At 42.9% G+C, this 14,763-nt stretch overlaps 1 long non-coding RNA gene across 1 annotated transcript in view; it reads right to left on the reverse strand.

Moving 5' to 3' along the window:
• The window catches only part of LOC121020178 (uncharacterized), a 528,280-nt gene that overhangs the window by 512,136 nt on the left and 1,381 nt on the right, over positions 1-14,763 (reverse strand). The window lies entirely within an intron of this gene.

Raw genomic sequence — 14,763 nt, forward strand, 5'->3', positions numbered from 1 at the left:
GAGAGAGAGGGAGACACAGACTCGGAAGCAGGCTCCAGGCTCTGAGCCATCAGCCCAGAGCCCGACGCGGGGCTCGAACTCACAGACCGCAAGATCATGACCTGAGCCAAAGTCGGATGCTTAACCAGCTGAGCCAACCAGAGCCCCTCCCCGGGTCCCTATTCTAAAAATAATTTTTTTTAACATATATAATAACTTTCACTTTTTCTCTCAGCAACTAATGGGATCTTAACTAATGCAGTGAATCTCGGGGACAGATAATTTTTAAGAGGTAATTATTTCAGTCTTTCAATTTATAAGTAGGATCCAATAATCAAGACAGTCTCATTTCAGGGGTAGCAGAAAATGTCTTCTCTCCCCTCTTCTTCGAAGATAACATCTGAGTATACAGAAGTGTATTTCCGAGCAAGACTTACTTGATGGGCCCCAGGCCCAGAAGGACCCACATTTAAAGATCACCATTCTGAAATCTGTAATAATTTTATCTTTCAACTTGTGTTTGCTTAAGATTTTTTTTTTTTAAGATCTTATCTTTGGGGCCCCTGGGTAAGTCAACAGGTTGAGCGTCTGACCCTTGGTTTCAGCTCAGGTCATAATCTCATCCTCCATGAGATGGAGTCCCACTTGAGATTCTGTGACTCCCCCGTTCGCCAATGTGCACTCTCTCTCTCTCTCTCTCAAAAAAAAAAAAAAAAATGCTTTAAAAAATGTTTTATTCTTAAGTAACATCTACACCCAACATGGGGCTTGAACTTACAACCCCAAGATCAAGAGTCACATGCTCTACCAACTGAGCCAACCAGGCACCCCTTTTTTTAATGTTTTTTAAGAGAGAGACAGCAAAAGTGGGGGAGGTGTCGGGGCGAGGGGGCCAAAGCATCCGAAGCAGGCTGTAAGCTAACAGCACTGGGCATTATGCGATGTCAACACGAATAATAAAATTCGTGCCGGTAACTTAAAATTTTAGTTTTTCTTCATTTAGAAAGACACAAAATAGCAAACAATATACTCTATGACGAGTTGAGAGAGGTAGACCGTGGAGATATGGAAAAGGTTTTGAATGGCACTTCCCCCCTGCTTTTTGAACAAGAGTTCTTGTGTTTCCCTCCCGCATTGGACCTTGCAAATTGTATCCAGCTCTGTTCCTGGGACTTTTTGGTGCAAATACAGATGGAAGTTCTGATCGAGTGGCAGGCTCTGCCTTGGTCTATGCTGCCACGGTTTGCTTCCTGGTCTGGGGTTCGCTGAGGTGTCCTCTGGCATTGTGGAGCATATTTTGTTCCTGATAGTAGGGTCACGATGCTGGTTTTTGTCCTGGTTCTCAAAGGCCACCAGGAGTCTGCATCCCAATCTCAGGCTGGTCCTGATTCTCCTAGCCCTTCTATGACTGCTCATCAGGCTGAACGGAAGCTTCTAGGCTTTCTGATCACCACGCCAGGCTTATTTTAGCTCAGGCTCTCTATTCAGGTACCTCCTTGTGCCAAACCTTCCTTATGGCTCCGGTCCCACACTGGCTAAATTGGGAACGTCTCCAAGAACAGTGGTTTTGAACCCTGGCTACACATTAGGCTTCCCTGGGAGGCATTTGCTTGCTTGTCCTTTCCTAATAATACGGCTGCCAGGAATTAGTATGCTGATTTTCTTTCCTTTTTTTTTTTTTTTTAATTTATTCTGAGAGACATAGAGAGAGCAAGCAGAGGGGATGCAGAGAGAGGGGGAGACGGAACACCAAGCAGGCTCTGTGGTGTCAGCACAGAACCCAAAGAGGGGCTCAGACTCACAAGCCGTGAGATCATGACCTGAGCTGAAGTCAAGAGTTGGACGCTTAAGCGACTCAGCCATCCAAGCGCCCCTCGCATGCTGATTTCCTAGGTCATTGTCCCGCTTTCTGTCTCCCAGTCTTCAACGGTGCTGGTGGGTGGGATGGGCTTTCCCCCTTTGCACAGGCAGGGACTTGCCCTAAATTATATCCCCATTTCCCCGCATCTATGGGGAGCCTATCAAAATTAGTAGTCCTCAGATCATCACGTCACCTGACGAGGAGGCCACAGCCCAGAGGCTGCGCTGAAGATTTAGGCATGATGGTGCCTCCTAGTTGGAACATGCAGAGAGAGAAGGGAGGAGGCCCCAAGTCTAAGTCATGAGAATCCCCATTTCCTCGCTGGGTGCAGGATGAGCCTCTAAAGATCCGGGGAAAGTACGGCTGGACAGCCAGCTTCACTTCTCACTCTGTTCATGGAAGGTCTTTGTGAAAATGCCTACTGTGAACACCTGTGAGTGGACATCTACCCTTGACTCTGGTACTGGGGAAGCAGCACGGCAACACGGTCGACAAATGAATCCTGGCTCTGCTAATGGTCAGTGATCTCAAGAAAGCGAGCCTCCTTCTTTCTGCTGGTCAGCCAGCCTTAAAAGGCGGGTGCCGCTGTAGGGACTCAACTCACGGCGTTCTTAGGAATATTACCTGCATTGGTATTCCTAAGTTGCTTGAGAGAGGCGAAGTGCAAACACCATGCGAGAGTGTGTGAAATAAATAAACACAAATACAAATTGGACAGCACTTCTGTTTTCCCTTAACGACATAAAATACAAAGCTAATAAAAAACACATTCAGAGGGTTTTTGTGTTGCACAAGGTACCACAATGATTTACGATTCTAGTAAAGAAAATAAGAGGCATGAACCAAATACCAGGAATACATGTAAATAATGGAAACCTTCCATGATTTCAATAATTACATGCCAACACATAATGAAAATATAGCCTGGGTGGGTGTTAATTTAAGTACTGTAAAAGTGTGGTCGCTGATGTGCTTGACTACATTGTTACAAAAGTATTTATCTTCTAAAAATTAAGCAAAAATGTTATTTTATTTTATTTTTCTTTATAACATAAAGAAAACGAACTTAAATATTTGGGCTCACAGAATGGTGAAATTAAGCTTAATCACATGTAAACGTTATCTTATGAATGTTTCTTATTTATTTTTTTTAACGTTTATTTATTATTGAGAGATACAGAGAGACAGAGCATGAGCACGGGAGGGACAGAGAGAGAGACACAGAATCCGAAGCAGGCTCCAGGCTCTGAGCTGTCAGCACAGAGCCCGACACAGGGCTCAGACTCACAAACTGTGAGTTCATGACCTGAGCTGAAGTCGGACACTTAACTGACTGAGCCACCCAGGCGCCCTCTATGAATGTTTCTATACACTGAAAAATCCAATTTTTTCCTAAAACGGAAGAAGAAATACATGGTCACCTTTGGATTTGAACTAATTTCCTACAATTTGAAGTACATGAAAAATAAACAAATAAAAATAAAGTTTGAATAAAAAGAACCATTCAGGGATGAAGAACTCAGTAACTGAAATTAAAAGGACACTAGAGGTTAGAATAAATAGTAAATCAAAAGAAGCAGAAGAACGGATCAGCAACCTGTAGGACAGAGTGATGGAAAGCAACCAAGCTGAACAGGAGAGAGAAAAAATAATAGAGAACTCCTGTCAAAAAGTACCCAAGGTGTGGGGTGCCTGGGTGGCTCCATCGGGTAAGCATCCGACTTCAGCTCAGGTCATGATCTCACAGTCTGTGAGTTTGAGCCCTGCGTCGGGGTCTGTCCTGACAGCTCAGCTCGGAGCCTGGAGCCTGCTTCCGATTCCGTGTCTCCCTCTATCTGCTCCCGTCCTGCTCGTGCGCTCTTTCTCTCTCTCTCAAAAATAAATAAACACGAAAAGAAATTTAAAAAAAAATCTACCCAAAGCAGTGCACACCAAGACACAAGTAATTAAAAAGGCCAACAGTAGTGATAGAGAATTTTCAAGCAGCAAGAGAAAAGAAAGCAGATATCTACAAGGGAAACCCCATAAGGTTATCGGCTGATTTTTGAGCAGAAACTGCAGGCCAGAAGGGAATAGCAGGATATATTCAAAGGGCTAAAAACAAAAACAAAACACAAACAAAAACCTGCAACGAAGAATATTCTATCCAGCAAGGCTCTCACTCAGAATAGAAGGAGAGATATAGGGTTTCCCAGACAAAAGTTAAAGGAATTCATCCCCAGCCCTACAAGAAATGTTAAAGAGGACTCTTTGAATGGAAAGGAAAACCCATAGGAAGAAAAGTAGAATGTACAAGTATTTTTTACATCCAAAAAATAAATTGATGAAAGGTATGACACTACATACCTAAATTGGGAGAGGGAGTAAAAATTAAGTCCTTTTAGAATGGGTCCAAAGTTAACCAACTTAACAGAGACTGCTATATGTATGTCAGATACAAACCTAATGGTAACCACAAATCAAAAAATCAATAATAGACATGCAAAAAATAAAAAGAAGTAAAAGTATATCACTAAAGAAAGCCAGAAAAATGTGAGAGGAAAGAGTCAAAGAAAGGAGTAGAGAAGAACTACAAAAACCGTAAACAAGTAACAAATGACAATAAATGGATATCGATAATTACTTTGAAAGTAAATGGACTAAAGCCTCCAATGAAAAAATATAAATAGTTTGTATGAAAGCACAGAACACCCCAAACAGCCAAAGCAATCTTGAAAAAGAAAAAAACTGGAGGTTATCCAAATCCCAGCTTTCAAGATAAAGTACAAAACTGTATTAATCCAAGTGGTGTGGTACCGGCACAAAAACAGACACATGGGTCAACAGAACACAATAAAGAGCCCAGAAATAAACCCACATTATATGGTCGGTTAATCTCTGACAAAGGAGGCAAGAATACACAACGGGAAGAAGTCTCTTCAACAAATGGTGCTGGGAAAACTGGACAGCAACATACAAACGAATGAAACCAGACCACTTTTTTAGACCACACACAAAAATAAACTCAAAATGGATTAAGAACCCAAATGTGAGAGCTGAATCCATAAAAATCCTAGAACATAGCACAGGTGCTAATACCTCTGACTTTGGCCGTAGGAACATTTTTCTAGATACGTCTCCTGAGGCGATGGGAAAAAAAGCAAAATTAAACTATTGACTACATCAAAATAAAAACCTTCAGGGGCATGTGGGTGGCCCAGTCTCTTGAGAGTACAACAGGTTGTGATCTCTGGATTCGTGGGTTTCAGCCCTACATCCAGCTCTCTACCGTCACTTCGGAGCCCTCTTTGGAACCTCTTTCTCCCTCTCTGCTCCCCGCCCCCTGCTCGTGCAACATGCGTGCACTCTCTCTCTCGAAAATAAGCAAACATTAAAAAAATAAAAATAAAAATAAACAGGTTCTGCACAGCAAGGAAACCACCAACAAAAGTAAAAGACAACATACCCAATGGGAGAAGATATTTGCAAATGACATCCCTGATAAAGGGTTAGTATCCAAAATACACGTAAAGAACTTACACAACTCAAACACACACACACAAAACCCCAAATAATCCAATTAAAAAACGGGCAGAGAACCTGAATAGACATTATTCCAAAGAAAACATCCAGACGGCCAACCAACACATGATAAGATGTTCAACATCACTCATCATCAGGGAAATACAAATCAAAACCACAATGAAGTATTGCTTCACATCTGTCAGAATGACTCAAAGGAAAACAAAGAAACAACAACTGTTGGCCAGAGTAGGGAGAAAAGGGAACCCCTGTGCACCGTTGGTGGGAACGCAAACTGGTGCAACCACTGTGAAAAACATTCTGGAAGTTCTTCAAGAAAATCAAAATGGAGGGGCGCCTGGGTGGCTCAGTCAGTTAAATCTCTGACTTCAGCTCAGGTCATGACCTCATGGTTTGTGAGTTTGAGCCCCTCCTGACAGCTCAGAGCCTGGAGCCTGCTTTGCATTCTGTGTCTCCCTCTCTCTCTGCCCCTCCCCTGCTCACATTCTCTCTCTCTCTCTCTCTAATATAAACAAACATATTTTAAAAATTAAAAATACAATTGCTATATGACGCGATAATCCCACTACTGGGTATTTACCCAAAGAATACAAACAAGGTTGTGAGTTCGAGTTCCATGCTGAGTATAAAGATTACTTTTCAGACTAACCTGTAAAAAAAGACAAAAACATTAATTCAAAAAGATATATGCATCCCTATGTTTATGGCAGTACTGTTTCTAACTGGCAAATTATGGAAGCAGCCCAAGGTCCGCCGACAGGTGAACGGGTAAGAAGACGTGCTGCATATACAAGGAAATAGCACTCAGCTACAAAAAAGAATGAAATCTTGCCATTTGCAACAACACAGATGGATCTGCAGAATATAATTCCAAATGAACTAAGTCATAGAAAGACAAACACCATATGATTTCATTCTATGTCGAAGTTAAGCAACAAAACAGGGGCGCCTGGGTGGCTCAGTGGGTTAAGGCTTCAACTCTTTGTTTCGGCTCAGGTCATGATCTCCCGGGTTCATGAGGTCGAGCCCGTCACCCGGCTCTGCACTGGCAGTGAGGGACCCGCTTGGGATATTCTCTCTCTCTCTCTCTCTCTGCCCCTCTGCCACTTGCCCTGTCTCTCTCTCTCTCTCTCTCTCAAATATAAACTTTAAAAAAAAAAGGTAACAAAACAAATGAACAAAGAAAGAGAGACAAAGTAAGAAAAAGATTCTTACATACATAGAACAAACAGGTGGTCACCAGAGGCGCAGTGGATGGAGGGATGGGGGAAATAAGTGAAGGGTATGAAGAATAGTTATCATGATGACCACTGGGTAATGTACGGAATAGCTACTGAAGCACTGTATTGTGCACCTGAAGTTAATCCAGAACACTGTATGTTAACTGTACCACAATTAAGTTTATTTTTTTTAATTTTTTAGTATTATTTTTCAGAGAGAGAGAGAGAGAGAGAGAGAAGGGGAGGGGCAGAGAGAGGGGAAGGGTGAGACAGAGAATCTGAAGCAGGCTCCAGGCTCCGAGCTGTCAGCAAAGAGCCCGACGTAGGGCTCGAACCCACAAACCGTGAGATCACGACCTGAGCCAAAGTCGGACGCTTAACCATCTGAGTTACCCAGTGCCCCAAGTTTTTTAATCAAAATTGAATTAAATAAATAAAATTTGGAGTATATGTACATAAAGTTAAAGAAAAACTACACTTCAGAATTACAAAGTCTTTTGAAGACCCTTAAATTGACGGTCCATATGGAGTGTGTTCTACATTTATAGTTGCTTTTTGAGACGTGAATCTGCAGCTACTCAAGGACTACACTATAAAAAGCTTACTTTCTTAATATGGCACTTTCAAAGTACGCCAAGAGTGGGATAATGTACTCCAAGGTGAAGAGAGAGAGAATAAGTTACTGGAAAGAAAGCCTGGTGGTTAAAACGACAACACAGGTACAGCTAATTGCCTTGCATGAGAAATTTACAAACACAAAACAAGTATGAGGCCAGCACACGGGAGGTAGACTTCCCTAGGTGATGGGATGTTGTTGGAGTGACCTGAACTTGCCATCTTTCCCACGAAGAGAAGGGATTTTGTGTTTTCATTATTTTAAGTACGTATGCCTACAGGGATCTAGGACAGTTCATCAGAACTCGGGGATGTTTTTCCCCTGCACGGAAAATTGCATCAGTCCATATAATCCAACAAATACTACCCCGTCATGCTCCCACATTTTACTAGTTCCTGCTCTGTGGCATGTGTGCTGAAAATCCAAACCATAATAGGAGATCTTGAACTTACAACTGTCTTTTACATGTCAGGCTGGGTCCTTTCAAAATTTCACTTTGACTTCCATTTCAGTTTTTTTTTTTTATAAATTTTTTTTTAATGTTTACTTTTGAGAGACAGAGAACAAGTGAGGGAGGAGCACAGAGAGTGGGAGACAGAGAATCTGAAGCAGGTTTCAGGCTCTGAGCTGTCAGCGACAGAGCCTGATGTGGGGCTCGAACCCACAAACCATGAGATGGTGACCCGAGCCAAAGCCGGATGCTTAACTGACTGAGCCACCCAGGTGCTCCTCATTTCAGATTGCTGACCCATTTTACCTGTTCATTTTGTAGTTTTCCAAACAGGGAATCCATCTGTATAGTTGGGGATGTCACTTTTATCCTAGAAATTTTTGAAGTCGTTGTAAAGAATGTTTTTGAAAGTTTGTGAATTGTGTATCTATTTATGGTTTTAAAATAAAATACAAGATGTTCAGTGAGCACTCACTCAATGGCAACCATACGCTTTTTTCAAAGTGCTTGAAAATTAGAGATGAAAAGACATTTGGAATTGCTTCCTATTCTGCAAAATGTTTTTGGTAGAAGGGCATTGTCATTTTCGTCACTGCTGTCAAAAACAAACATTTGCTAGCATCTATTTCTTTAACGCTAAGTGTAAGGTAAGATCTCGCTTGGGATGCCTGGGTGGCTCAGTCAGTTAGGCGTCCAACTTCTGTTCAGGTCATGATCTCGCAGTTGTTGAGTTCAGGCCCTGGGTGGGGGTCTATGCGGACAGCTGGGAGCCTGGAGCCTGCTTCAGATTCTGTGTCTCCCTCTCGGCCCCTCCCCTGCTTGCACTCTATCTCTCCCTCTCAAAAATTAATAAACATTAAGATCTTGCTACATCTCTGAGCCCCACACCTTCCTACAGGGGAATTTATCACAGGGAAACATTTCCCTCCATTTACTCTGACTTGATGAGCAACACCCCAAATATCCCATATAACTCAAAAAAAACAATACTATAGCAAAAAAAGCCAAACAATACTATAGCTAATTCAGGGCTTAACAACATTTATGCCAAGTAATATCTACTGTACATTCAAACATAATTAATACTGCAACTAACCTTTGAAGGCATCAAGCATCACAGCTGTGTTCTTATTTCTTTGGGGGAATAGTCACAAAATGAGTATGTATTGTGCAGTTTTATCTAGTCAAGGAGTAAATAATTTTTTCCCCTGTCTTATATAGAGATCATACCTGCACTGTTACTTGTGTTTAATTCAACAGGTACTTATCGAACACTGCAGTGGATATGTCGATGTAGAACTGCCAGCCTCTTCCTAAGGAAGCGTGCCCAAGCAAGTGCAGACTTTGGAACGGTTCCATCTACCTGTCCGTTTCTTGCACGGCACATGCTAACTGAGTCACGTCTGTGAGCATCTGTGCTTTGTCTTGACATATTTTGTGCATCTGTTAGGGAGATGTATCCTAAGATATCAGGTTTTTTAGGTCTGGGAATTGACAAATCCTTTTTCTATATAAATTAATGGCAATTGCCTCTGTGCCTCACATCATTTCAGCTAATGAAAGATTTCATAGGGAGTTTCCACTCTCAGATACCAGGAAATCTGTAGTACAATTTGCTGCTCACAGTTACCGTTCCAGAGATATGCGGATAGGCATGTGATAAAAACACAGTCTTGTTCTAAGTCTGAAAGAAAGACAGTAAAGAAAGAGCTTTTCCACTGATAGGCTAAGCGGATGTGGGGGTCACAGCAGCCTCTTGGGGATGCTCTGCCTGTGCAATGAAACAAAATGAAAACTGAGCGCTTGATCCAACCATACCTGCAGGTAGCCCTACCTCTAAACTTCTAGATTATTTTAACCAGCAATTCTCTTCCTGCTTAAGCCAGTTAGATTATCTGAAACATGCCCACTAAAGATTCCCAACTCTTATACTTACTAGTCTATACTTACTAGATGCCAGCAAAATCAAGAAGCACCAGTCTTTCCCACCAATGAACTCTGAACACAGTGGAAGCAACTACATCTCTACTGAAATAAAAACTTATAAAGGGTATGGCAACACCTCGTGGACCAACAAAGAGGAGGGTATGGTGAATACTGAACGATATAATGAGGCAGCAGCACCTGATTTAGGCCTTGAAGAATAAATAGAGCTTAATAAAATAGAAAAAAAAAATGTGCAAGGACATTCCAGCAAGAGAAAAAAAATTTTAAAAAACAGTGAACTAAAGGCAGAAAGTTTAAGATTTTTCCCCCTAATCCCTAGCGCAGTCCTTGTCATATACTAAACACTAAATAAAGTTTATTCAAAGAACAAACGCATAGGGGCGCCTGGGTGGCTCAGTCGGTTAAGCGTCCGACTTCAGCTCAGGTCATGATCTCACAGTTCGTGAGTTCGAGCCCCGCGTCGGGCTCTGTGCGGACAGCTCAGAGCCTGGAGCCTGCTTCACATTCCGTGTCTCCCTCTCTCTCTGCCCCTTCCCTGCTCATGCTGTGTCTCTCTCGGTCTCAAAAATAAATAAACATTAAAAAAAAACACACACACACAAAAAAACAAAGAACAAAGGCATAAAGATAAATGATCACCTAAATGATTTCTCTGAGTTAAGACCTTGCTCACTGACATACATCGCTCCTACTGGAAATTACGTTCTTTTTATAATAACCTACTTTGTGACACAGCTTCCAGGAAAAGTAACCAGAAAGAGTTACTGCTGTCATTGATACATGGAGAAAGGGCAGCTTTAATTACTTGCTAGACTTGCTTTCTTTTTTTCTTCTTTGCCAGATATAAACAAGTTCTCTCAATGCCATACACAAATCTATAGGTCACATTAAAGACTTCTACCATTTTTTTCAGTAAAGTTTTAAGTATCTAAATACAAACACCAGTTACAAATTCCGGCCAGAGAACTGAAGGAAGAAACAAGGTTCTGAAACCTTTGGTTGCCAAGTAGCACAATCCTCAGCACCTAATGAGAGCTTACTATGTTATTCATTCATTTTTGTACATGAGCACTTATTAATTCGTTTTTCCAACCGTGTAGGACGGATCTGTGTACCAGGGGTGTTTTGGTCTGACGGGGATCTCGGCTGATAACCTCTGCATCTGTGTGGATATGGGAAAATGGTTTTCTTTCTAAATTTCCACCCATTATATGTGTTTTCCCTTTCCCCATTGTTGTAAAAGTTACACGAGACGGTGTTTATGAAGGACCAGCATGTCAAAGTAGGTCAATAAATGAAGTAGATGCTCAGGAAAAGAAGGCATTTTGCAAAACCAAAAGAGACTGAAATCCTTAGTTTGTCCTCTTGAAATGAGGTGATTAGATAACTGGATGTTCTAGCAATTAGGGTGCTTCTTTTGCTAACAGCAGCAATAATAAACACAGCGGTCTGCATTAAAATACAGCATTTTGTTAAAATTAATGAAGCTGAAGCCACGAACGCGGACATTCTGCTTATCATTGAACAATTTCACTTACTTGACACTGACGTTATTTCCCTAATGATCTCCACTGTAACAAAACCATTTGAAGGCCGGTAAGAAGGATGCTATCCATCCATCCACCTGTACAAACTGTGGGCCACGACTGTGGCCAATCAAGGGTAGAGCTGTTTCGCAACAATGTATACGGGGCAGCAAACACAGATCTTGTTTCACTGGGCTTTCCAAGATATTTGTAACCTTGGGGCGCCTGGGTGGCTCAGTCCGTTGAGCAACCAAGTTTGGCTCAGGTCATCATCTCGAGGTTTCTGAATTCAAGCCCACTTCGAATCCTCTGTCCCCCTTTCTGTGCCCATTCCTGCTTGCGCTCTCCCAAAAATCATTTTTTTTTTTTTTAAATTAGGACTCGGTAATGCATTTGGTGCCCCAATCCCACCACTTCCGTATCAAAGATTGAAACCTCTTTGCAACAAAATATATTTTTAAGTATGCAAATTTTCAAACGTCTCCTGCTCTATCTTCTGCTTATGTAGAATATCAACCACAAGTAGTCTAATTAATTCCGAGTCAATAGTAGAAACACTCGGAGAATCTTCACCATCCCTATTTGTCAATGCAAATGTATAACATATTGGGAATGTGTTAAGCTAGAAGGAAGCTTAAATTTTTTTTTAAATTTTTTTAATGTTTATTCATTTTTGAGAGACAGCGAGTGGGGAGAAGCAGAGAGAGGGAGACACAGAATCCAAAGCAGGCTGCAGACGCTGAGCTGTCATCCCAGAGCCAGACACGGGGCTTGAACTCATGGACGGCGAGGTCACAACCTGACCTAAAGTCAGACGCTTAACCGACTGAGCCACCCAGGTGACCCCCAAAATTTTAATTAAATAAAATGAAGCTTATAAACAAGTGTCACATTTTAAAAACGTCTTTCACAGAAACTTGATATTTAATTTCTATGCCATACAGATAATTTGATATTTAATTTCTATGCCATGTTTAGAAGAACGTATATATTGTTAGATGCATCCAATCATAAATAAATCACTTACGAATGTCTACTTTGTGTTCTTATGGTGTCAAAGAAAGGCCTTTTGTTATATACATGCAAAAGAAAGAATACGTGTATATTACACATATAATTCAAATAGTTTTTGGAACAATATTCTCCCATTTAGAAAGGATTCACCCAGTGCTCTTTCAAGGCATTAGTTTTTCCCGCAAATTTCTAGTAAAGAGAAAACAGATGCAATGGAAGAAGTACGTCTGTTAGTGACACTGTCTTGTTTGCAGGATGTAGAAAGTGAGTTCTAAGCACCTCAAGAAAGCAAACAGAAAAGGGTGAGTGCAATGGTTCCCCTGAAGTCACGTTCACGTGAGGGCTGGCTCCCTCTGCCATTCATCGATGACTTCACGTCCTTCCTCTGCATAGGGGCATTCATTCATCGATGACTTCACATCCTTCCTCAGAGAGAGGGATCCCTGGGAAGGCATCCAGTGTCTCTCCCTGGATTCGGATGGGACGTTCTGCGCCATGACTGCAAAAGTACCCTTCTCTGAATTCTGCGGTGCTCTCTAAACGAGGGGCCACTTCCACGAGGCACGGAGCGTGTGCCAACATCCTCTACCGTTAGGACCTGACGCCCCCGTGGAAAGGGCACTGCTATGCACTCCAACAGTGCGGCCACACTGCCCTGAAATCAGTAACAGTGTGCAAGATTCTGGGAGGAGGTGACAGGGGTGATGAGTTACCAAAAAGGAGAGAGGACAAGGCTGTTGCCGGGCAGTGAGAGCCAGTCCCACAGAGGTATTAACATGCGGTAAGACGCCAAGACGGGAAAATGACATTGCAGTTCACGGAGAGTGTGGCAAAGAGCTCAGAAGGTCCCGGAGCTTGCAGCCATGCGTTAACAAGGCATACAGGAACCAGAAGCCTCAGGATGAAGGCTTCCAAGATCAGGCAGGCGAGATGAGGCAACTAAGGCAAAGGGCCCCCAGGACAGAAAAGGTGTAGGGACAGGAAGCCTCAGGATGAAGGCTTCCAAGGTGAGGTAGTCAAAATAAGTAGTCAGGGCAGAAGTGCCCCCCAACTTAGTACAACAGCAGAAAGCTGGGTTGTTTTTTTTTTTTTTTTTTAAGTTTATCTATTTACTGAGAGAGAGAGAGAGAGAGAGAGAGAAAGAGAGGAAAGAGAGAGAGAGGGAATATCCCAAGCAGGCTCTGCACTGTCAGCACAGAGCCCAATGCAGGGCTTGAGCTCACGAAACAGGAGATCAAAACCTGAGCCATAGCAAGAGTCCGACACTTAACCAACTGAGCCCCCCAGGCGCCCATGATTGCTGAGCTATTCGAATCAGCTGCATGAGAACATGCTTCACAGGAAGAAAGGACCACAAGAGGCAAAGAGGACTTTAGACGAGGTTGCCCGGAGCGGAGCTAAGTAGCAAAAGTCAGATGCCTTGTTGGCCCTGAGGCAGCATGTTCTATTTGTCTCACCCGCTAGGCCGGCTAAGACCAAGAGACCCGGCGCCTCACGACTGCCGTTAACAACCATCTGCCCGGCACCAGGATTTTGTTTTGTATTAACCCAAACCCCTAACAGCGCGTACCTTCAAGACCTCCTTTCCCCCACGCCCATGAGTTAATGTTCACGGTTCCATCGTCTCTTTGTGCACGTCCATCACGCTTGTAAAAATGACAATAGAGACAGAGCCAGGACCCTTCCTCAGGGCTCTCGTCTCCTCCTGGACATTACCCTCTTTTGCAGTCCAAGCCTGCGTCCGCTCTCTTACTGGACAAGACAGAACTCCAGACCCAGAGCCTACGACAGGAGAGTACACTGGAAGAAGAGGGTAGACTCAGAAATACGGAGGTGACATCCTGTCCTGGGGGCAGAGGTATGACAAGTACCCCTTACCCTGTCCCTTTCTCCGTCTTTATGGCACAGTTGATAAAATGCCGAGGGAGGACGCTGGGCACAAGGAAAGGAGAGGCAGGTCTCCACCTGGGCTTTCCTGCCAGGTGCTCCCGTGGGCGGTCTCTCCGAGGGCAGCGTCTCCTTCCCTGCAGCTGGGCGTTCACACGCCTGCACAGGATCAGGTCTCTGTAATTATAAATCAACTGCCTCCCTGTCCATACAACCAGCATTTCTGATGAGGGAGAACTCCATTCTGCTCAACTCCGTAAGCCCTGTACCAGCAAAGGATCTGTCACACAACGTATGCTTGACGAATGTTTGATGAATGGCTCAATAAGCCAGTTCAAAACTAAATTACAAAGGAAAATAGAGAAGCAAAAAGAAGCAAACGAGCCGGTAAAAAAATGTTCTTAAAGGGCAATTAAGTTACTATATATTCACACGAGTAAGTCACTTAAATGCAACAACCCAAAACACATACTTACTGATGATGCACCGACTGTTAATGGCTGGCCTTTAATGAAAACAAATGTAAATGGGTCTTATATTGTTCCTTACCTTGGGGAGCTGAAATTTTTTTTTTTAAGTTTATCTATTTAGAGAGAGAGAGAGAGAGAGAGAGAGAGAGAGAGAGAGAGAATCCCAAGCAGGCTCCGCACTGTCAGCACAGAGCCCAATGCAGGGCTTGAGCTCACGAAACATGAGATCAAAACCTGAGCCATAGCAAGAGTCCGACACTTAACCAACTG

This window comes from Herpailurus yagouaroundi, unplaced genomic scaffold (genome assembly GCF_014898765.1).
Source record: "Herpailurus yagouaroundi ecotype Mexico unplaced genomic scaffold, PumYag 248, whole genome shotgun sequence".
Classification (NCBI taxonomy): Eukaryota; Metazoa; Chordata; class Mammalia; order Carnivora; family Felidae; genus Herpailurus; species Herpailurus yagouaroundi.